Below are 24,273 nucleotides of genomic sequence, written 5' to 3' on the forward strand. Positions count from 1 at the left end.
GAAAAAAAAAATTATTTTGAAATGAAATTTTGGTGATATCGTTTAAAAATAATTAAAATATTGAAACACCAATTCAGGATTATAATAAAATTATAATCAGCTAAGATAGTGTATTTATCAAAATTGTAATTGTATTAATTATAACAATGTCAGTAATATTGTTAAGATAGTATTGGAAAAATTATTTTGATACAAAATTTTGGTTATATCATTAAGATAATAAATTATAAAAATGTCACTAATATATCGGTAAATTATAATCAGCTACAAGCTTGCTAACAATGTGTTTATCAAAATTATAACGGTATTAATTTATAATCCTATTAACAAAAAAAATCTAGTAAATATACAACTCCATCAATTGAAGAATATAATTGTATGAGATATTAAAACAGATTGATTATTAATCATTTGAAAGTATCAAATATTTTCAAATTTATCTTACATGACTTATAATGATATTTATTTTAAATATTATTATAATGATACTTAGTTAAAAAATATAGGAAATAAAAAAATTTAATTATTATATAATTTAATTGTTATAAATTTTTTATTGAATTTCTGTAAATTAGATCGATTGCAAATTTCTAATCCATGTTCACTTCATCCCATTCATTCCCCCCGTTTACCCCCCTTTCAATTTCACTTCCCTCTTCAATAAAACACAAACCTAATTGATAGCCTCTTCCTCATCTCTCTTTAACCTCTGCTTCCTTCCCCTTCCCTCTGTTAAAATCAACTAATCAGTCTTTTAGGTTTTCCTATTAGTGTTATTAGTGATTATCTCGACTATTCTCTTCGGAGAAGTCAAGGTGTTGCTGCTCAACTAGATCGATTAAAATGAATAGATACTCAGGTATTCTCTTTGTCCTTGCTACTCAGGTATTTTTATTTATTATGACCCCGAAACCCCCATTTTCAATCTGTTTTCTTTAGTTTTGATTTTGAAAGCTTTTGTAATTAAAGAGGCTTTGCTATAGGTTTTGGTTTCAACTTCTTGATACAATCTTTCTCTTCATCTGGGCTTTAACTAAACACCCTATTCTTCCAAGATGACTGCTCTTTTGCACTCTATTTTTGGTAAATATTAGTCTCACAGTTTGGTTCTTGATTGATTTTTTGTTTCTTGGTTTTGTTTGTTTGGTGATTTTAACTAATGGGTTGATTCCTTTTTGGTGTAAACAGAGATTCTGACTCCAACTTTTCCCCATCCGTTTGTTCCTATTGGTGCTGCTGCTGCAGCAGATCGTCCAGCTCCATTGATTTCGAGCAATTGATCTAGATATGTATCTAGATATGTATCTCTTGATTTAATTTAGGTTAGAAACGCAAAATCTAGATATGTATAGCATGTTGGCAGTACCAAACTCAAATTATCAGTATCATACCACAGTTAAATATATACGTGACTGTACTTACTAAATCACCTGGTTCTTAGCAGGAGAGTAAACATTTTACTTCAAATTAATTGCAAAATTGACTTGAAGAACCTACATACTTTAGATAAATACCTCTCTTAACCCTGGCATGCATAAAACGTGATACAAGTGCCAGCACTTGTTGACCTTGAAGAACTAATATAAAACATGCAATAACTTCCCCAACAGAATCTGGCAAGTCCAACCCAACAAATTCAAGCCCTTGAACTGTGTTAGACATGGTTAAGCAGAGGTGCAAAAGCAGATAAAACCCCATAAAAATGGTAGATGTTGTCGTAAAATTAGCAAAATACTGGATACCCAGTTTCCAGAGTCCGACTGTGGCTCCACCTGTACTGATGCTAAAACTTGTTCCTTGTCGGAAGCAATGTCCATAGGATCAACTAGGCGTACATTTTGAGCCAACAAAGTAGCATGCTGCTCAAAACTTTCTCTTACACCTTGTCTTGCCCCATTTTCTATCATACCTTGCATCATCGTACTCTGCAAAAAGTTAAATTGGGTTTTATAAGCGGTCTTGTCCCTAAAGCGAAATCTATGTCATTTGAAAGGATTTTATTTTGTGCTACCGGGGGTAATGTGTACTTGAAGCAGGCTGTTGTCGGGCACCCAGTCATTGATCCAGTCATTGATCCTGTTTCTGGGGAAAAGGTTGATACCTCTGGATTTGGTTGATTATATTCACTTGAGATGATGTAGTGAAAACTGAAAAGTTTATTTCGTAGAGAAATTGTGTAACGTATATGTAGTCCTTTCATTACCTATTCAGTTTTTTTACCTATAATTGTTATTGCTTGCATCATTTTTTATATACATACGAGTCGTATATGATAATATTGACTTCCTGATGGTGAAATATCATACAGGTTGGAGAAAAATATATTTGCGGTCTTCGTCTCCGAGGAAAAGCAAAGAATAAAATCCTAAAAATATGTGAAGCTTTTGGAGCAAATCATTATTCTTTTAGTGAGGACTAGCTAAGCAAGCTCAAATGATAACTGAGGTATTTATAGTGCTCCGTTTCATGCTTATGTATCACTCATTGTACATTGTTGGAACTGCTATGTCAAGTTGAAGGGGTCTTGTTCACCTAGGCAGCTGTTGCCTATATTTCTGTCTATTAACACTGAAGTTTCCCTCTTTTCTTTACTTTCATTGTCGTGCTTTACTTGAGTCCTGCACAATTTTCGCTTATTATTTTATTGATAAAGTGTTTTATTGTCGATAGAAAGCCGATAAACGTAAGAAGATACATGCTTTCAAGAGGCAGAATGCATGGCAACAATTTCAGACTACCAAAGGCCGAGCTAAGAAGGTTTGTTTTAAATCCATTTATCATTGTATTAATAGCAACATTGAACAACTCCTGATCAGCCTATGTTCTAATAAGATTTACTATTTTAAGCAATTTTTTTTGTATATGTGGGTATATGTGGCTTTACAGTTACTCACGTCATGCAAATGCTGCAATTTGGTAAAAGTTTCTGTTATTTGCTATCAAGTTAATTGCACTTTACAGATATTATATATTTTTTAATGCAGGGTACTAGAATTGATAACGCACCATTGAATGGCAATGACTTCCGAAGCAACAATGATGAAGATGAAGATAAAGATGTTGATCGTTACTCCCTTCATTAACTATAGTAATTTTATTTTAATTAGTTATATCTACTGTGTCAATCAGGAAACCTGATTTGTAAGATAACCAAGTTGTGCTTGTAAACTGAATTTAGGTCGTGGGTGTTTGTAAACTGAATTTTAATTTGCTTTCTACTTTTGATTGTGAATTAGTATGGATTTACGGTATAACTAATGTAAATTATGTATTGTGACTTGATTGCGAGGTTTAGAGTTTGTTTTGAGTTTGCGATTGCATAAGATTTTAGCAGGTTAAGAATTTAAATTGGAAGCCGAAAATGGCCGGATACTGAAAATTTAGTTTTTGGTTATTCTGGAAAAACAAACTTACGACGGTTGTTCTTCAAACATTCCGTCGTAATTATTCTGGTAAAATGAACTTACGACGGTTGTTCTTCATATATTTCGTCGTAATGTATCCATTTTCATATTTAATTTTTTTTTTGAATTTTCATTTTCCCAGCTTGTAGGCCCCATCTTATAAAATACGACGTTTTTTCTGTCGGAAATTTCTAACTTACGACGCATTCTTCCGTCGTAAGTACATAACTTACGACGTTATTGTTCGTCGTATTTTGGTATTTTACGACAATAAATTCCGTCGTAAGTTGATTTATTATTTTATTGAGTATGCGGGCCCCTACTTCCTAACTTGCGACGCAATTTTATCTTGTGACGAAAAAACGAACTTACTACTCGACCAAAAATGACGAATTTTTTCCGTCGTAAATGGCTCAATTACGACGATTTCAATTCAAAAAAACCGTCGTAAATGGCCAGATTTCTTGTAGTGTAGTGAAATTTGGAAACAACTAGAGCGTAGATTTCAGTTGAGTAATGGTTCTAGAAAGTATAAGCTCACCAAGGAGTTGTTTGGTATTTCTCAGAACAAAATGTCTGTTAATGAATACTTCACTAGGTTGAGTAGTTTGTGGAAAGAACTCAACTCTATGAACCTTTTGCCTACTGTTACTACCACTGATGCTCAAATAACAGCAATGTTAACTGCCATAGAAACTCAAAAAGAGGAATCAAAATTATTTATGTTCCTTAATGGTCTAGATGACACTTATAGTCCTATGAGAAGTCATCTGTTAATGCAAATTCCCTTACCTACTATTGAGAGTGCTTGTGCTGTTATTTAGCAAGAAGAGTCACAAAGAGATGTCCTTACTATTCCTGAATTAGAGTTTTCTGCTATGCTGAGTAAGAAATCTATAGATTCCAGAGTTGTTGTCTGCACTGCTTGTGGTGGTAAAGGCCATACCAGTGAAAAATGTTGGACTGTTATAGGCTATCCTTCTTGGCACTTAAAACATAAAAAACCTTTTCTCAAAAACAATAATCTTCAAAATAAGAAAATTGGTAATAGAGTGAATAATCCGAGGATGGCAAATCATGTGGTTCAAGGCACCTCTGAAATTCACACAGACTCAGATATTGTGTTCAGTCCTCAACAACTGGAACAGATTTTGAAACTTATTCCCGGTGAAGCCTTGTAGAGTCTAAAATCTTCTGTGCCTGATGATGAGTTTGATGTGGCTTTTTCTGGAATGGTCACTTGTAATTTAGCAAAGTGTCACTCTGCAGATTGGATAGTAGATTCTGGAGCCAGTGATCACATCACTGGATCACTTACTATGTTAATTAATGTCAAAGCTGCCGGTGAGAATCTCACTATAAATCTTCCCACAGGAGCAATGTCAAAAATCACTCACATAGGTGATGTGAATCTTCAAAATGGATTGGTGCTCCACAATGTGCTGGTGGTACCTCAATTTAGGCATAATCTTTTGTCAATTCATAAATTGGCAACAGATAACAAGTGTGACATACAGTTTACACCTCATACTTGCAACATTATTGACTCTGCATCTCAGCAAACTAAGGAGGTTGGAAAAATACACAATGGTCTGTACTATCTACATGATAAAGCTGAATCTACAATATACTTGCCTTCAGATGCACCTGCTTGTCATGCTGCAGTTGTTGATAGCAACATTTGGCACCTAAGGTTGGGCCATGCTCCTTTGTCCAAACTAAAAAGCATACCTCAGTTAAAATCACAGCTTGGAGTTTCTGATCAGGTATGCCTTATCTGCCCTATGGCTAAATTCACTAAACTGTCTTTTCCTATGAGCTCTTCCCATGCTGATAAATTATTTGATCTCATACACTTGGATACTTGGGGACCCTATAAGACACCAACAAGGGGGAAATTCAGATACTTTCTGACACTTGTTGATGATAAATCTAGAAATACATGGTTGTATATGATGAAAAATAAATCTGACTATCTTACATATTTCCAAGCATTCTGTCAGTATGTTTTGACTCATTTTCAGACAAAAATCAAGTGCATCAGATCAGATAATGCACCTCAATTTTTAGACCCTTCTTGCACTGTTTTTTACTCATCTCAAGGAATAGTGCAACAAAAGACATGTGTTTATAGGCCACAACAGAATGCCAGAGCAGAGAGAAAGCATAGGCACATCTTGGAAGTTGCAAGATCATTGAGGTTACAATCAGGTATTCCTTTGTCTCACTGGGGTGATTTAGTTATGACTGTAGTATATTTGATCAACAGGCTGCCAACTCCAGTGCTTCAAAATAAAACACCTTATGAGATGTTATATAATGAGCCTGCAGACTATAATAATTTAAGAGCTTTTGGCTGTTTGGTTTTTGCACCTAATCCAAATCAGTCTGCAGACAAGTTCAGCTTTAGAGCAGTGTCAAGGGATATTGTCTTTCATGAATCTGTGTTCCCAATGAATAATAACTCAACTGGAAGTTATGTACATCCTGTACCATTGGCAATGCCAACACCAGAAAGGTCAATTCCAAACACAGATGACATACTTGTTCCAGATGATGTTGAGCCTCCACCTTCACCTCTGTTAGACTCTCCACTATCTGAAGCTGCAAGTGACAGAGAAGAATCTGAATCCAGCTCTTCTGAACCATCTTCACCACCTAAAGTTTTAAGAAGATCAGACAGAATCAGAAAACATCCTGTTTGGTTGAACAGCTATGTCCGTACATTGCACGCCAACCCTAGTGCTAATGCAGCTCAATCTGCTGATCAAGGTGTTCATCCCAAATTTAATTGTTTCTTAGCTGTATTGGCAAAGACCCGGGATCCAATTTCATTCAAACAAGCAGTTCAACACCACAAGTGGGTGGATGCTATGAATAAGGAGTTGACTGCTTTAGAAGATAACAACACATGAGAAATTACCACTTTACCACCAAATAAAAGAGCTATAGGATGCAAATGGATTTACAAAACTAAATTCAAACCAGATGGATCAGTGGAGAGGTACAAGGCTAGACTGGTGAGATTGGGATGTAAACAAGTCTATGGCATTGATTATTTGGATACCTTTGCTCCAGTGGCAAAGTTGACAACTGTGAGGACATTGCTTGCTGTGGCAGCAGTTCAAAACTGGATTGTTATACAAATGGATGTCACCAATGCCTTTTTGCATGGTGACCTCCATGAATCCGTTTATATGAGGGCTCCTAAAGGCTACAAAGGTATTGGTTCAAGAATTATTTGTGATCCAGGAAGCAATATTGATTATTCATCTGTGTCCTTTGTCTGTAAGCTGCTAAAATCTCTTTATAGGCTGAAACAGGCCCCTAGACAGTGGTTTACAAAACTTTCTATAAAATTGCTGGACCTTGGTTATACTCAGTCAAAAACAGACTATAGTCTGTTCACTGTAACCTCCTCGTCTTCTATTACACTGGTCTTACTGTATGTAGATGATCTCCTAATTACTGGAAACTCTACATCAGACATTGATCAGCTCAAAACCTTTCTCTCAAATACTTTTCACATGAAGGACTTGGGCAATGTGAGTTATTTTCTTGGCATAGAGATTGACAGGTCAAATGCGGGCTTCTTTCTTTCTCAAAAGAAATACACAGTTGATCTGTTGACAGAATTTGGTCTCCAATATTCCAAGAGTCTTAAGGTTCCCATGGATGTTCATGAAAAACTAACACCAACTTCTGGAATTCCCTTGACTGATCCACACCCTTATCAAAGACTACTTGGAAAATTGATATACCTTACGGTGACAAGACCTGATATCACTTTTTCTGTGCATGTTCTAAGTCAGTATATGCAAAGTCCCACATCAGCACACATGCAAGCTGCCACTCGAGTGCTTAGATATCTAGCTGGGAATCCTGGACAAGGGATATTATTGGCATCTTCATCTGCTGTGAAGGTTCAAGCATATTGTGACAGTGACTGGGCAAGTTGTCCAGTCACTAGGAGGTCAACTACAGGATTTTGCATTATACTTGGTAACTCTCCTGTCTCATGGAAATTGAAAAAGCAAACCGTGGTAGCAAGATCAAGTGCTGAAGCAGAATATAGGGCTATGGCCCTCACTACTTGTGAAATGACATGGATAACTGCTCTGCTAGGTGACATGGGACTGCATAATCTTCCTCTAACTCTTCTACAGTGCGACAATAAAGCTGCAATAGCTATTGCTGCCAATCCCGTTCTGCACGAACGAACCAAACATATTGAAGTAGACTGTCATTTTATATGAGATAAAATAGTCTCAGGATCGATTGTCACTCAACACGTTCCTTCTCACGCGCAATTGGCAGACATTTTGACTAAGCAGCTCTCTGTTAAACAGCACCTTCATCTACTTCACAAGCTTGGAGCTTCTGCTTGTTCTGCAGCTCAGCTTGAAGGGGAGTATTGAGGACCACACAGCTGTCTCCACCTATCAGTGTCTCCACTTAATCAGTCCTATACTATTTTGTCTCTGCATCCATCTGTTTTTGTTATATTTTATCTTTTTACATTTTCTAGGATCAATCAAAGGTGGTTGGAATATTATTGTCCCTTTCCACCACCAGTAGCTTATAATAGACTGTAGCCTGATCATTTGTTCAAGTAAAATGAATACATTATTGTTACAGTGAGAAACAGGCTGAAACTATCCTTTCTATCCTTTCTTTATTTCATCTATCAGATTTTTGCACTCAGTCTTATATTACTCTTTAAACAATAAGTGATGAAGAGGTCTGAGTCAAGCTGGCATTTTGTTGTCATGTTTTCTTGAAGTTCCTCGGCTAATGTTTTGCTAATTTTTGTTTCATCTTTTGCAGCTTGCATTATTATTGCATCAGGAGCTTAACAGATCTGCAAGAGTCTCGCGCGTGCCACGCATGCGGCATGCTGGTAGTTTACCCCAGTTAGCTTCTCCGACTGGTGTGAGCATGCTCATGAAGCAGTCACCATCTAATTCTGTGGGAAAAGACCATGGTTCAGTAAGTTGCACATGTCACTTTTAATTTCATTTATACTAGTGATTTCTCAATTACATTAATCGTTGTGCTTAAACAATACAAATATTCATTTCGCCCTTGGTAAGGTTGGTCCTAATTTTTATTAATTAATTATAATTAACTTATCAATGTTTATGTCTCGGGTGTTGGCCTTTTATGGCAAATTTTGAGAAATAGTGCACCCAATATCATAAAAGGAAAAATATGGCCCTTTATGGCACAGAAAAATGAGTCTTAGACATGTGTTCTTTTAAAACGCAAAGGCGTGCAACGTTTCTTATATTTATAACTCTGAAGTCACTTTTTTTTTAAGAAACAAACTTTAATGCGCATCATAAGTATGTGTTTCCAAAAACGTGATACACAGTGGCGTGTTTGGAAGACGTCACATGCAGTAGCGGATTTACTAAATTATAATGGATACCTGTACATGTGTTTCGGAATGGTTCCACACAACTGGCAAGATGTGAAACACACAATATTATGTGTCACAAGTGGCATTAAGGGCCTTTCTATCCAATTTATACTTTTTGGGAAATTTTCCTAAGATATCTATTAAGTTTCATCCTCTAATGATGTCATTTCTCATTTTTAATATTACTTGCAAGGTTAATTTTCATATCTAATGAAGGTGAAGTGAAGCCTGAGGAGATTATATAAAAATAACCATGTTAAGGTAATGTCTTACATTGCCGAGGGTATAGCTTTGTACTTATTTAGCCAAGTGGTATCCATCTTCCCTTGGTAACAAGAGGGCGAGAGATTGACCTTGTGTAGACAGCATTTATGACAGGCTGACAGTGTGAGTATTAAATTTTCTGTAAATGACCGATAATCGAAAAAAGCTATAGTGGAAAAGGATGAGTAAAAACAGTTTAAAATTTTCAATTGTTCTTTTTTTTCTTTTATAAATGATAATGGGTGCTCGACTTAGTTTAATGGTAGTATTTGTTGTTGGTTTTAACAATAAAGGTTTCCAAAAGAAAAGGAAAAAGTGTAGCAACAGAGGGAACTCTAAATTCTCAAGAGCTCCAGGATGAATCTAAGAGTATGAAGAGATCACTACTGCTGCCAGTGCAGAGGACCAATGACTCGGCTCGCACAGAAAATTATGTTACCATGAGGGAAGTGGACAATCGGTCAGCACCAGCCATACAATCTGCTAACAAGAGTAATCCTCCTGCAACTAGCAAGCAACATGGGTCTTCCAGATGTAAATCGACTCAAACTACCTCTGATGATGACTCTAGCACTGAAAACCGTGTGACCTACCGCACCTTACCAGGTTATTGCTTTAAGTTCTAGGTTCTTCACATGTTTGAGAAAGATATAGCAATGTACAGAATAAGAAAAAGAAGTACTGTAAAAGGAAACCACCTGATAAATATAAAAATAGATCTGGTCTATGATATTCTCTTCTTCATTTCCTCATGCATGAATCCTTGTCTATAGGATTGCTCTCAGAGATTGTAACCAAGCCCATGACTTATAAGGAGCTTTGCGATGCTGTTTTACCGGTATGTGTGAAATGTCTTTGTTCACGTTAAACGTGAAAAAGATACAGTCTCACAACTTTCTGATTCTCTGTGCAGCACTGGCCTCACTTGAGGAAGAAGAACGGTGATCGTTATGCCTATTCCAGCCACTCACAGGCGGTCCTTGACTGTCTGAGGAGCAGAAAAGCTTGGGCCCTCCTTGTTGATCGAGGTCCCAAGGTATGCCATTGTAATCATTAGCAACTATATCTAGTTCTGCTTTCTAGTTCTGCTTAAATCAGCAGGAACACTGTTTGATGTTTCACTCTTCTTTAAATATCGATCAATGATTACAAACGAGTCATGGCCCGTATAAGAGATGGAAGAAGTGCTATTTATTAATATTACTTTGTTCACTAAAGGTTGTAGAATCATACGTTTTTATGTATACTCATTCACCATGCCCCTTGTTTTTAAATGTCTTTTTTTATCGCAATTGTTATCAGGTATGTTAAATTGATTTTTAATTATTGCACTAGTCAAATGCTGGAAGGAAGCCCCGCCGGTCCAATGCTGAGGGTCTTAGTATAAGTATTGTGGAATCATTCATTGGCCACATACCCAAGGGTAAGAGGCGCAGAGAGTTAGCACTGCAAGAAGGAGATCTCAAGAGTGTGGACGGTGATGATGTCAGCAGTGGTGAAGATAGCCTGAGTTCTAGTTCCAGTAGTGGGGAGATGGGCTTGTCCAGTGGCGATGGTGGAACAGGTTCGAATGGGGGGCCATCTGGAGTTTATGCCTCAGAGTAGTTTCATAAGTGTTGTAGTTTTTTTTATGATCTTCATGCCGGAAAAGTCCAACGTTGTTCGAATTTTACCAAGTGCGGACTTTTCTAGAACTTGGAAGGTGTTCTGTGTCATACTGTAATTTTTATGAGGAGTTTAGAACTTGGAAGGTGTTCTCTGTCAGACTACTGTAGTTTTTATAGGAGTTTAAGAATAGTTTTGAAAAATTTTACAGTTGGATTTATGTTAGTGTTTCCTCGATTACCATCGATATATGTTGCTTCTGTTTTTTATCATGTTTTAAGACATCCCCTGTGAAGCTAAAATTTATGGTTTGGCCCTTGGAAACAATACACGGTAGCCAGCGGCGGATTCAGGCCCGATTTCTCCGGCGCACCGTATATTTAAGTGACCATGTTACTTTTAGTGGTCTAAATTCAATTCGTTTTTGATCATTTTCACTATAAACCTGACATAGTATAGAAATCAAGACAACACACTCTAGATTTTTTTTGATACTGAAATTTAATATTTCAACCAATTATTCTCCAATTTATTGATAATCAAATAATTATAAATAAAACCAAATATGACTCAAATTATGAAAAAAATATTAATATTATAGAAAACCTAAATTTTTTAGTGGGGCACTATAAAAAATATATATTTATACTTTAAAAAAAACGCTAATTTTTGGTTATCAGGGGCAGAGGGGCAGGTGTCCCTGCTGACCCTATATGAATCTGGTGTTGGGTTCCGAAGGCATAAAACGCAGCGGATAAACGTAAATAAAATAAAAAATTTCGAAATCCAAAAACAGGATCCATGTATAATTATGGGCAGATTATGGAGATAACGAATCATACCTTTCAAGAGCTTAACTTTCACGAACTCAACGGAGATCCTAGCTATCACGCTTTGCGTCTACCTCTCGGAGAAACACCTCTATGGTATCCACATGAGCACCTTCAAGAACGTCTCACGAACTTTACTACGGAAAGGATGTACTAGCCTCCTTCTTGACGATCTAAATTGCCTCTGCTTCTCTTTGCTGCTAGGGTTTTCTCAAAAAATATACAAGCCTCTTTAACCTATCATTATGTATTTATAATGGTTGATTAAAAAGGCCCATAACAGCAAAGCCCAGTCCTAGTAGGTATTGGATTAAATAATAAAAACGAATTTCTAATATTTAATTAATAACTAAGTCATACTTAATTATTATAGGCAAAAACATTCCTTTTAATTCAAATTTATATTATCTCAATTAAGTCTTACTTAATTATAATAAAATTCAAATAATCATCAATTAATTTAAATCCATAATTTAAATTAACTATTCCATTAAGTGCTATTTGTGCGACCCTATAGGCTATCATTTAATTGGCAATAATTTTATTCTCTAATAAAATTATAAACAATGAGCGGTATCTAGTAATACATCATTGTTACCCAATTAAACAATAATTAAATCGTGATTAGATAAAACCTTTCGTGATTAATGTTTTTCGTGTAATATAATCCCTTTAACCATACATATTATAGATTAAACTCGAGACATGTATTTAGTCATCGTCTTCAACATCTAATCCAAGTTTACTTGATCCATGAGTAGATTATCAAGACAAATCATTATTTGAGCATGACCATGCTTTTATAATCTCACTCAATCAAGAGGCCAATAATATCTCTCCTAATTATAGGAGGGTTAAATCCTTTATCTATCATTCATATTTCTCATACGACTCATGATATACCCGATGTCCACTTTTACCATCACCCGATCAAAAGTAACTTTTAATGTAGTCAAAGTATATTAATCCTCGTATAGAAATATAATGATTTCAAGTCAAAGGATCGTTACACCATTATCACTGTGAGTCTTTCTTATGACTTTATTAAACATGAAGAATCTCACTGTGGGTCTGTCCAGTACCATGTACGCTCACATGTACCTATGTATTGACTTTAGTATCCCCATACTTATAACCAATGAGATGTGGTTATCTTGTCAAACAACATACTAGTCTATCTATGTATTATTATTTTCCTATATAATAATACTCGACTAGGGACCTTTAAGAATATTATATATTATATAATCTCAAGTTCAAGTCATGTACTTAAACTATACAATTTGTATCATGATTCTAAAGACATTTATTATGCTAACAAAATATCGCAGTAATTAAGGTCATAATAAATACATTTATTGAATGATTAACTGACATAAAGATTTGAAAGAATAATGTATTGCATCTAGGGCACCTACACTAACAATCTCGCACTTGCACTAGAGCCAATCACCCATATATCTAATACCAATGGAACTAGTATGACCATCGTGCTTCTGATGCGACAAGCCTTTGGTCAGTGGGTCTGCAATTTTATCATTTGTGTGCACTTTACATATGTGTATATCACCCCTTTCATTAATCTCTCGAATAAGGTGAAATCTCCTAAGTATATGTTTAGCCCGGGAGTGTGATCTAGGTTCTTTAGCCTGTGCAATGGCTCCATTATTATCACAGTATAGATCGATGGGATCTGCGATCGATGGAACCACTCCCAAATCAGAAATGAACTTTCAAATTCAAACGGCCTCCTTAGCTGCTTCACAACCTGCAATGTACTCAGCCGCCATTGTAGAATCAGTTACTGTTTATTGCTTTGAACTCTTCTAGCTTACAGCACCTCGATTTAGACAAAACACAAAACCAGACTGTGATACAGTATCATCTCTGTCTATTTGGAAACTTGCATCGGTGTAACCTTTTACAACGAGTTTCTCTTCTCCTCCATACACCAAGAATGAATCTTTAGTTCTTTTCAGGTACTTAAGAATATTCTTAACTGCCGTCCAGTGACCTTCACCCGGATTAGACTGGTATCTGCTCATCATGCTCAAAGCATACGAGACATCTGGGCGAGTACATACCATTGCATACATGATAGATCCAATTGTTGAAGCATATGGAACTTTATTCATGTGGTCCTTCTCATCCAATAATTTCGGACACTGGTCCTTAGAGATCGTTATCCCTTGAGACACGGGGACATATCCCCTTTTTGCATTTTGCATTCCAAAATGATGTAAAACCTTATCAATGTATGTGCTCTGACTTAGACCGATCATCCTTCTAGATCTTTCTCTATAGATCCTCATTCCTAGAATGTAGGATGCCTCTCCTAAGTCTTTAATGGAGAAATTGCTCCCTAACCAAGTCTTAACAGCCTTTAGAGAAGGTATGTCATTCCCCATTAGTAGTATATCATCAACATATAGTACTATGAATGCCACATAGCTCCCACTAACCTTCTTGTAAACACACAGTTCATCTTCGTTTTGAACAAAGCCATACTCTGTGACTATTTCATCAAAACGGATATTCCATCTCCTAGAGGATTACTTCAATCCATAAATGGATCGACCCAATTTACATACCTTGCCAGCATTCCTTGGATCGACAAAATCCTCAGGTTGTGTCATGTACACATCCTCTTCAAGGCTTCCATTAAGGAAGGCTGTTTTGACATCCATTTGCCAGATTTCATAATCATGGAATGCTGCAATGGCAAGTAAAATCCTTATAGACTTGACCATAGCCACTGGTGAGAAAGTTTCATCATAGTCAATACCATGAATTTGTTTGAAACCTTTTGTAACCAGCCTAGATTTATAGGTCTGAACATTTCCATCCATGCCCTTTTTCTTCTTAAAAACCCATTTGCACCCTATGGGTTTTACCCCTTCAAGTGGATCAACCAAAGTCCATACTTGGTTTTCGTACATGGAATCTATCTCGGATTTCATGGCTTCAAGCCATCTCTTAGAGTCTGGACTGTTCATAGCATCTTGGTATGTGAGAGGCTCATCTTCATCTATGAGCATCAAATCACCACACTGAGTCATGAGAAATCCATATCTCTCTGGCTCATGGCGAAATCTACCAGATCTAAGAACAACCTGTGTTTGTTGAGCATTATCATTATTCTGCTCTTGTTCCACTTCAGGTTCAATGCTATTTTGTGGTTTTCGATCTTCATCGAGATCTATAGTTCTCCCACTGTTTCTTTTGGAAACAAAAACTCTTTCCATGAAGACATCATCTAGAGCAATAAACACTTTCTGCTCAGAAGGACTATAAAAATAATACGCCTTTGTTTCATTATGGTATCCTACAAAAATGCACTCTTTGGATTTAGGTCCAAGCTTGTTAGATTCTTGACGTTTCACAAACGCCTTACATCCCCAACCTTTCATAAAGTTCATGCCTGACCGTTTCTCCTTCCATATCTCATATGGAGTCTTTTGAACCTTCTTAGTAGGAACACGGTTAAGTGTGAAACCGGCTGTTTCTAGAGCGTAACCCCAAAAACTAATTGGAAGATCTGCATGACTCATCATCGATCGCACCACGTCCAACAAGATGCGATTTCTCCTCTCTGAAACTCCATTCCGTTGAGGTGTTCCTGGCGGAGTGAGTTATGATACAATACCACACTCTTTCAAATACTCTCTAAATTCGGTGCCTAAGTATTCACCCCCACGATCGGATCGTAAGATCTTAATACTTGCATCTCCGCCAATTTGCTTCTCTACTTCAACCTTGTATTCTTTAAATTTTTCAAAAGAATCAGATTTGTTCTTCATAAGAGATACATATCCATATCTACTGAAATCATCAGTAAACGTTATGAAGTAGTAGTAGCCTCCTCTAGCCATTACACGCATTGGGCCACATACATCACTATGTATTAGCTCCAGACGTTTAGTGGCCCTTTGGCCCTTACCAGTGAAAGGGGCTTTAGTCATCTTACCAAGCAAACAAGATTCACATTCTTGGTATGATTCAAAATCAAACTTATCCAAGTATCCATCCTTATGTAATTTGGATATGCGTTTCTCATTTATGTGGCCTAGACGACAATGCCAGATGTATGTTTGATTTGAGTCATTCATTTTAAGTCGTTTGTTTTCTATATTACAGACAGGGTTATCTAAATCAAGAATATATAAACCATTAAATAAACGCGCAACACCATAGGTTAAATCATTCAAAGCAAAAGAGCAACTGTTGTTCTTTATTGTAAACGAAAAACCTTTCTTGTCCAAACAAGAAACAGAAATAATGTTTCTGCGAATCGCAGGCACGTAAAAACAGTCTTCTAGTTCTAAAACAAGCCCAGAGGTCATAGATAAATAATAAGTCCCTACAGCTAAAGCAGCAACTTTTGCTCCATTGCCTACTCTTAGGTCCACTTCTCCCTTAGCCAAAGTTCTACTTCTCTGCAGGCCCTGCACATTTATACAAATGTGAGAAGCACATCCAGTATCAAATACCCAAGATATAGAAATAGAAAAATTGACTTCTATAACATAAATACCTGATCCAGAAATCTGAACTGCTTTCTTTTTCTTCAGATCCTCCAAGTAAATTGGACAGTTTCTCTTCCAGTGACCATCTTTCTTACAATAGTGACATTCACCCTTGGCCACACCACCTTTAGGCTTTAAAGTCTGTTTGGGACCTGACTTTAGCTTGGGTGTTGAATCAGATCCAATCTTCTTCTTACCCTTCCATTTGCCCTTCCCTTTGGCCTTACCTTTATTTCCCACCATCAGTATGGGAGCAGGTTCAGCTGTCTTCATGTTGGTCTCATATGTTCTCAACATATGCAACAATTCAGTAGGTGTTTTGTCAAATTCATTCATATTGTAGTTCACAACAAACTGAGTGAATTTGGTGTTCAAAGAATTCATGATTAGGTCAATACCAGTTTCCGGACCAATCGGGAAACCCAAAGTTTCAAGGTACTCAATATAACCAATCATCTTCAGAACATGTGGGCCAACTGGTTCACTCGCCCCTTGTTTGCAATTAAAAAGTGACTTACTCATGTCGAACCTTTCTTGACGAGTTTGGCTTACAAACATGCTTTGCAAGTGCTCATTAATAGTATATGCATCCATATGCACATGCTATCTTTGAAACTCAGCATTCATAGTTGCCAACATAAGACATGCAACATCATTTGCATCATTCTCATCCCTTGTGCGTGCTGCTCGTTCATTAGCAGTAGCACCCTCAGGAAGGGAGCCTGGAGGAAAAATATCAATGACATGAAGCTTGCGCTCCTCCCTGAGGACAATCCTCAAATTCCACTGCCAGTCTAGGAAGTTGTTTCCTCCTGCCAGCTTGTCCTTCTCAAGGACTGAACGTACGGATAGTGTGTTTCTGTTGTTTGCCATTACTCAGTATCTACAATAATAAAAGCGCAAAATAAATATTAGATTGTCTGAGTTAAAATTTTATGTTCATATGATTATTGCGTATATTTACAAAAGTCTCATTTTCTCTAGTTACAAACCATATTTTATTGCGTATATTTACAGAAAACAGCAAAATGGAAAAAAACATTAGAAAGTTAGCACTTTTACTCGTTTACCTTTATTTAATTAATTCATAAATAATTAAACTTCATAGAAATTTTAAAAATTTAAACAACACATCTCACAAGAAAACAAACACCCATATTTCGCCAAAAACATTTTCCTATACTTTCTCATAAAAAATAATAAGAAAATATTTAATCTACATAATACGTTACACCAACATAACAGATATTGACACACATTGTTAAACAAAATAAATCACAAAGTTCCAAAAAATTTCTTCTCTAGGTAGTACTAGGGGTGAGCAAAACCGAATCAAAATCGAGAAACTGAACCGAATCGTATAATTTCGGTTATGTTTGGTTTGATTTTTCAAAATATTTCGGTTAATTAATTTTTCGGTTTTAACCGAAATAATATTGGTTCAGTTCGGTTAATCTAAAAATAAATTCGGTTTAACTGAAATAACCAAAATCTAAATATATATATTTTTGAATTATATTATATATATATATATATAATGTAATATAGTAAATATAAACAAAAAAACAGACTGTATGTATCTTCAATTGGTTAGAATGTATGTATCTTCAATTTTTTACATATATAATATAATATATATTCTTTTAATATTTTGAATTATTTTTTGTTTCCATTTTAAATTATTTTGACAAATCTTCAAATATTTCGGTTTTCAGAAATCAAATCGAATTAACCGAAATAATTCAGTTCGGTTTGTGCATAAGTTTGGTTCGGTTCGGTTCGGTTCGATTAGGAAAAAATTATCACTTCGGTTTTCGGTCAGCAAACGTAAACTATGGCCTTTAAATATAATTATTTAATTTTTTTGTAAGAAACGTAAACTTTAAAAAACATTACAAAATGATTTTTTTTTAGAAAAAGATGAGCTATACAATTTTACAACTGAAATTAACCATAATTAATTTTAAAAATAAATTGAAAATAATAATAATCATGAGACTACTCTAATAGAAACCAATTTTAGAATATAAAATAGAAACTGGATAATATTTTTTTTTTAAATTACATTGAAATATATGAAATATGGTATGCAAATCGATCGTTGAGCGATGGAGAAAAATACAGTGAATTCGGATTTAAAAAAATATACCCTTTAACGGGAAAAATTAATTTAAAAATGGAGGGGAAAAACTGAGATTGTCTGTTGTAGGGTGCAAATTAGTTGGGTGTGATATTTTAAGGGGAATCAAACATTAAATTAAATTGATCTAATGATTAATTAATTTCTAGTTTATATTCTAATTTAATTTTTATTTGATCATTTGCCTAATAATCATATTTAGTTGAAAATTGCATTTAAGGTTGCACCCAATCTACAAAATCTTATAACTGTAATTGTATTTGGTTGGAAGTTGCATTTGGATTTGTTAAATTAAATGTAATCCTCTTAGAGATTGTTTGGTTTAGCTCATTCTCATATTTCAAACCCATATGTGGTGTTTAGTTGATTATTTTAAAATTAGATACCATTTCTTATACCCATCTAGAATCAAATTTGATACATATGGATTTAAGAGCTTCCAAAATCTTTTGCCTCTTCTGTGAAAACTTCAAACCGAAGCAAGATTTCGGGTTCCTCTAATTTCAGTAAAACCTTGTCTGAATCAAAGGAATCTATTGCCTTTAGATCTGCTAAACCATCACTGTTACAAAATAGTATAGGTAATCCCGTGTCTTGTGAATCTGCTAGTTCCTTGCAACCTAAGAGTGGATCATATATTGACAATACAACTACCACTTCAAAGTTGATGCATAGAAGACAATTGAAGGTCAACCATCATCGAAGGTCAACCTCACACTACAAGAGGATCAGTCGAGCACTCTAAACACTCCTGCAATAATAAGTGATGAAGAGGTCTGAGTCAAGCTTGCTTTTTGTTGTCATGTTTTCTTGAAGTTCCTCTGCTAATGTTTTGCTAATTTCTGTTTCATCTTTTGCATCTTGCATTATTATTGCATTAGGAACTTAACAGATCTGCAAGAGCCTCGCGGGTGCCACGCATGTGGCATGCTGGTAGTTTACCCCAGTTAGCTTCTCCGACTGGTGCAAACATGCTCATGAAGGAATCACCATCTAATTCTGTGGGAAAAGACCATGGTTCGGTAAGTTGCACATGTCACTTTTAATTTCATTTATACTAGTGATTTCTCAATTACATTAATTGTTGTGCTTAAACAATACAAATATTCATTTCGCCCTTGGTAAGGTCGGTCCTTGTTAAGTTAGTTGTGTACTAATTTTTTTTTCCTTTTATATCCTTGTTGATTTAAATATAACGTGATAAGTACTGTTAGGGTGTTAAGTAACCATCTATAATTAAAATCCTAAGGTGTTAGGGAGCGTCCTCAATTGGGTTATATAACTGTAATATCTTGCGCGACATGTCTTAGATATATAACTCTAAAATCACTTTTTTTTAAGAATCAAACTTTAAAGCGTATAATGAGTATATGTTTCCATAAACGTGATGAAAAACAAAGTACTGTTTTAGTTATGTTTCCATAACTAAAACTAGGTACTGTTAACATCATAAATGTTTATCTCATCCTTCCAATTGGTTGATATTGATCGCTTACGTATCATTCTTTATTGATATTTTTATCAATGTTTATGTCTCGGGTGTTGGCCTTTTATGGCAAATTTTGAGAAATAGTGCACCCAATATCATCAAATAAGTTAGGTTGGAATGTGTTCCGTGAGAGAAGAACAGTAACGTGGATGCTCTAGCAAAAATGGGGTCGCAACAAGAGGCTGTGTTGTTGGGATCCATCCCCTTGAAATCCAGGAGATTCCTAGTATCCCAGAGATAGAAATTATGCAAGTGGATAAAGCTCCCAAGGAAACATGGATGACGTCCATTCTGGCCTACATCCACAAGGGAACACTCATTGAGGATAAGTTTAAGGCTCGTCGACTCCGCTATCAGGCTGCGAGGTACGTGATATATGACGAAGTTCTGTACAAAAGAGGATTCAATCAACCATTGCTTAGATGTGTTGATGAAGAAGAAGCAGATTACATCTTAAGGGAAGTACATGAGGGAATCTGTGGCAATCACTCGGGGGTACCTCGTTGGCGAAGAAAGTTTTGTGCCAAAGGTATTATTGGCCCACAATGAAAGAGGATGCTACAAATTTTGTCAGGACATGCGATCGCTGCCAACGCTTTACAAACTACTCGTCTATGCCGGCGACGCTCTTGACGCCTATGGCAAGCCCATGACCGTTCGCCATGTGGGGAATTGATCTTATCATAGAATTAGCTAAAGCTAAAGGGGACGTCAAGTATGCAGTAGTTGCAGTTGATTACTTTACTAAGTGGGCGGAAGCCATGCCATTGGCTACTATCACCGCAAAGAAAATCAGAGATTTTGTTTTCAACTTCATCGTGTGCAGGTTTGGAATCCCTTACAAGCCTGTCTCTGACAACGGAAAGCAATTTGATAGCAAGGAGTTGCGACAACTATGTGAGGAGTTGAAAATTAAGAAGAAGTTTGTAGCGGTCTATCATCCTCAAAGCAATGGGAAGACAGAAGCTGTTAATAAAATAATAAAGCACACCCTCAAAACCAAACTGGAAGAACGTAAAGGAAATTGGCCCGAAGAACTCCCGAAGGTGATGTAGTCATACAACACTACACCACGATCTACTACGGGAAAAACTCCGTTCATGCTGACTTACGGCTATGAAGCTATGGTCCCCGTGGAAGTTGGTTCGGGATCGTTTCGCAGAGACCATCATACAGAGGAAGATGCCGAAGTTAATCAAAGGCTTCATTTGGATCTCTTGGAAGAGACAAGGGAAACTTCTCAGCTAAGGCTCGCAGCGTATCAGCAACGTGCCGTAAGGTATTATAACAAGAAGGTAAAGGGACAATTACTGAAGGTGGGAGATTTGGTACTTAGGAAAGTGATGCCCAACACGAAGAACCCCCAACATGGAGTGTTTGGAGCTAATTGGGAAGGACCATATAGAATAAAGGTCATCTTGTGGAAAGGGACTTATCACCTTGAAGATATGGAAGAGAAGCTGGTTCCGCAAGCGTGGAACGCGGAACATTTCCGAAAGTATTACCAGTAAGGCGCAGTTTTGGACCCTTACGTACCTCTTTTATTATATATTTTGGGCTATGCCCGGATTATAGGCTAGAATTAAATAAATTCCTCCTAGCCTAGTGGGGTAGTGCATGTACTACTTACCTCAGAACTAGTTGAAGGGTCATTTTTTTGAAATAATTTCCCCACAGAGCATAGTAGCCGTGGGACTGGTGCACTTTTGACACCAGAGTGCATTATAAATAAAAATTTATGAAATTTTCCAAAAGTTATTTGCTTGGTTTTCTTGGTTGCATGACGCGTCCTAGCCATAGGGCGCGCCCTGAGTGATAGTTCTGCATAGATGTTAGTTGAAGTAGTGGCTGTCAAACGGAATAATAAAACTCAAGTAAAAATGGAACTAAGACGTGTACTATTTCCAAGGACGCGCCCAAGTTATCTTGGTTGATGCTCTTTTAATTTTGACAAAACATAACTAAAAAAGGAAGACAAGTCCTTGCTAAGGATGCATCCTGCCTGAAGGATGAAGTATTTTTTGGGGTTGAAGGCGAGGCACGTCAAAACGTTAGGACGCGCCCCATTGTGCTTTGTGCCTTGACTAAATACACAGGTACAACATGGTGCCATGCTCATGTATTTTCCAAAACAAACAAAGACGCGTTCAACTAGAGAGGACGCGCCCACAACGGACATTTGCTTGACCTCTGATAGTAGAAAAATTAACAATAGGTCAAAGGTGACGCGTCCGCAACACAGGACGTGCCCCTATAAATGACAGAATAGAATACTTAAGTAAAAATCTGCATAGTTAAGGCAGAGAAACTTCATAAAAGTGCAAGCGAATGAAGTTCAAAAATAATCATTACAACTTGCAAGGCTTCATGGGGCCCGCACCTTAAAGTAGTTCAAAAAATAACTTCATAAATAAACATAGGACGTGTCCTAAGCAGGAGGAGGTTGAGTTTGAAATAGATTAGGAGTAGGGGACGCGTCCTCTTCCTCTAAGCCCAGAAAAATTCTCTTGCTTTTGATAGAATCTGCGGCCCTGACCCTGAAATCCTTGACCTATATCTGGGTGTCTGCATCAAACATTGAAAAGGTATACTCTGGGTCATTTGCAATAAACCTAGAGCACCACTCTTCAAACCCAGCCTGGAAGCCATGCTGGTAAACTAACTTTTTCTCCTCTATCCATCCATGCAGCCTATCATCGTTCAGAGTGTCAAGCTCCAGCGGCATGGTGGAATTCAGTACGATAACACTGTCCATCGTTTTCTCCAAAGAGGAGACATTACCTTCTAACACGACATTTTCTACCTCAAGACGTGCCCTCTCCCCCTCCAGGCGTTTGATCTCAGCATCTTTTTCTTGGGCAAGCAAATTGATATACTTTTCCAAAGATTTTACCTTGTCTTCGGCTTGGCTTTTAGCAGTATCAGTGGTAGCAAGACATGCCCTGAGCCTTGCAGACATATTTGCACTCTGCCTGGCATGCAAGTGAAGCTCAGCTGCAGCCCTAACCATAGCCTCTTCTGTCTGATGCTCTGTCCTGAAGGTCCAGCCTCTGACTTTATCCTCGGTGAAATCTCCAGCTGAGGACACGCCCAGGTATCGAAGCACGAAGGATTGATCGTCTGGCACTACTTTTTGACATTTGGAGGGCGCGTCCTCCACCTTCTCGGGGATGTCTAACACAGTAGTGTCAATTACCTTTGGTGGAGGAGAAGGAGTTGCAACAGGAGTGGGGTTTTTTGCCTTCGGATCAACCTTTGCAGGGGCCTGTTTACTGGCCCTTAGCTTTTTGGAGGCCCCAATTGTGAATCCTTTGGGAAGAGAGGCCATATATGTGATATAAGCATGAAAAGGTATTAGTTAAGTACAAGAAGACGCGTCCTGAATACAAGACGTGCCCATATTATGATATAAAATTCTACATGCAAGACAGATAAAGACGTGTAAGTGTTGGGAAAGGTGTCAAGTAAAACCAATACAAAGATGTATAAATATATGTGCGAGTATGACGCGTCCTAGAGAAGTGACGCGTCTTAACTAAGTCGTGTTTTAGATATATCGAAATGCATAAGTAATATATTAATAGCAGTCATAGAATTTTATAAAAAGACGCGCCCGAGGGGTAGGGCGCGCCCAAGGTGACTGCGCAGATATAAAGTAACGTTTATAAGTCAGGTTAAAATTAAAGGAAAAAGGTGAGCATAAAGTGACGCGTCATAGAGCCATGACGCATCTTATGTATAAGAATTCCTTACCTTTCTCTAAGTCCACCTTTTTGTTAATGTCTCGCTGAATAATTTATGTGGCTTGGAGCCCTTTGGATTTTTCGGAAGCGGTGAGAATGAGTTTCCCATTATGGAAATCTCGAAATTTGCAGAGAAAACCCACTCGTGGTGACAAAGCTCCTATTTTCTTCAAATTCTCTTTAGTAATCATGTCCTTGAGGTTGAAATGCTTCTCAGCATACTGCAATACCTTCACTGATCTCTTTTTCCTCCTTCCTGTTAGCTCTTTCTGAGTCCTTTTGTCTAGAGAAGGGAGAATAGGTTACAAAAAGAAAAGAGAGAAGGTTATAAAATGGAAGACGCGCCCTGATTCAGAGGACGCGTCCAAGACATTGAGCTTACTTGGTTCTAAGTTGAAGCGAACGCGCGTCCTTTTGACATCATAAATGTAGAAAAATGGCTCCTTCCAGTCTCGTTCATGGCTAATCTTACCTTCATTAAATCCTTTATTGTTCAACCATTTATTAACAACCAGGAAGTGGTACCCGGGAATTGATTTCCTGATGCTGTAGAATAAGCTAAATTCTTTCATCGAGGGCACGCCCAATCTCAGGTTATGGTACATAATGTACAGAGCCCAGACTAGCTTGTATGAGTTTGGTGATAGTTGAACTGGAGCCACGTCGTACCATTTCAAAATTTTCTTAATGAATGGATGCAAGGGCGCGCCCACACCCAAGGAAATTAATTTTGGTGTAAGCACCATTCTTGGGATCCTTTGGTTCCCAATGTTGAAGATGTGCGGCCTCATGGTTCGAAGAGGGCGCGCCCAGATGCCCTCCATGTCATAGTATTTCATATGCCATTGGA

General features: G+C 37.0%; 2 long non-coding RNA genes across 2 annotated transcripts; both read left to right on the forward strand.

Annotated features, from left to right (window-relative positions):
• The first annotated feature begins 754 nt into the window (after nt 1–754).
• LOC141690235 (uncharacterized) lies at nt 755–1,274 on the forward strand. Its single transcript, XR_012562695.1, has 3 exons — nt 755–885; nt 984–1,083; nt 1,189–1,274. It is a non-coding gene; the product is annotated as an uncharacterized LOC141690235 (long non-coding RNA).
• Nucleotides 1,275–2,273: 999 nt separating this feature from the next.
• LOC141693717 (uncharacterized) lies at nt 2,274–3,136 on the forward strand. The gene is made up of 3 exons (XR_012563222.1): nt 2,274–2,445; nt 2,671–2,757; nt 2,985–3,136. It is a non-coding gene; the product is annotated as an uncharacterized LOC141693717 (long non-coding RNA).
• The last annotated feature ends 21,137 nt before the right edge of the window (nt 3,137–24,273 follow it).

This window comes from Apium graveolens, chromosome 10, assembly GCF_009905375.1.
Source record: "Apium graveolens cultivar Ventura chromosome 10, ASM990537v1, whole genome shotgun sequence".
NCBI lineage: Eukaryota > Viridiplantae > Streptophyta > Magnoliopsida > Apiales > Apiaceae > Apium > Apium graveolens.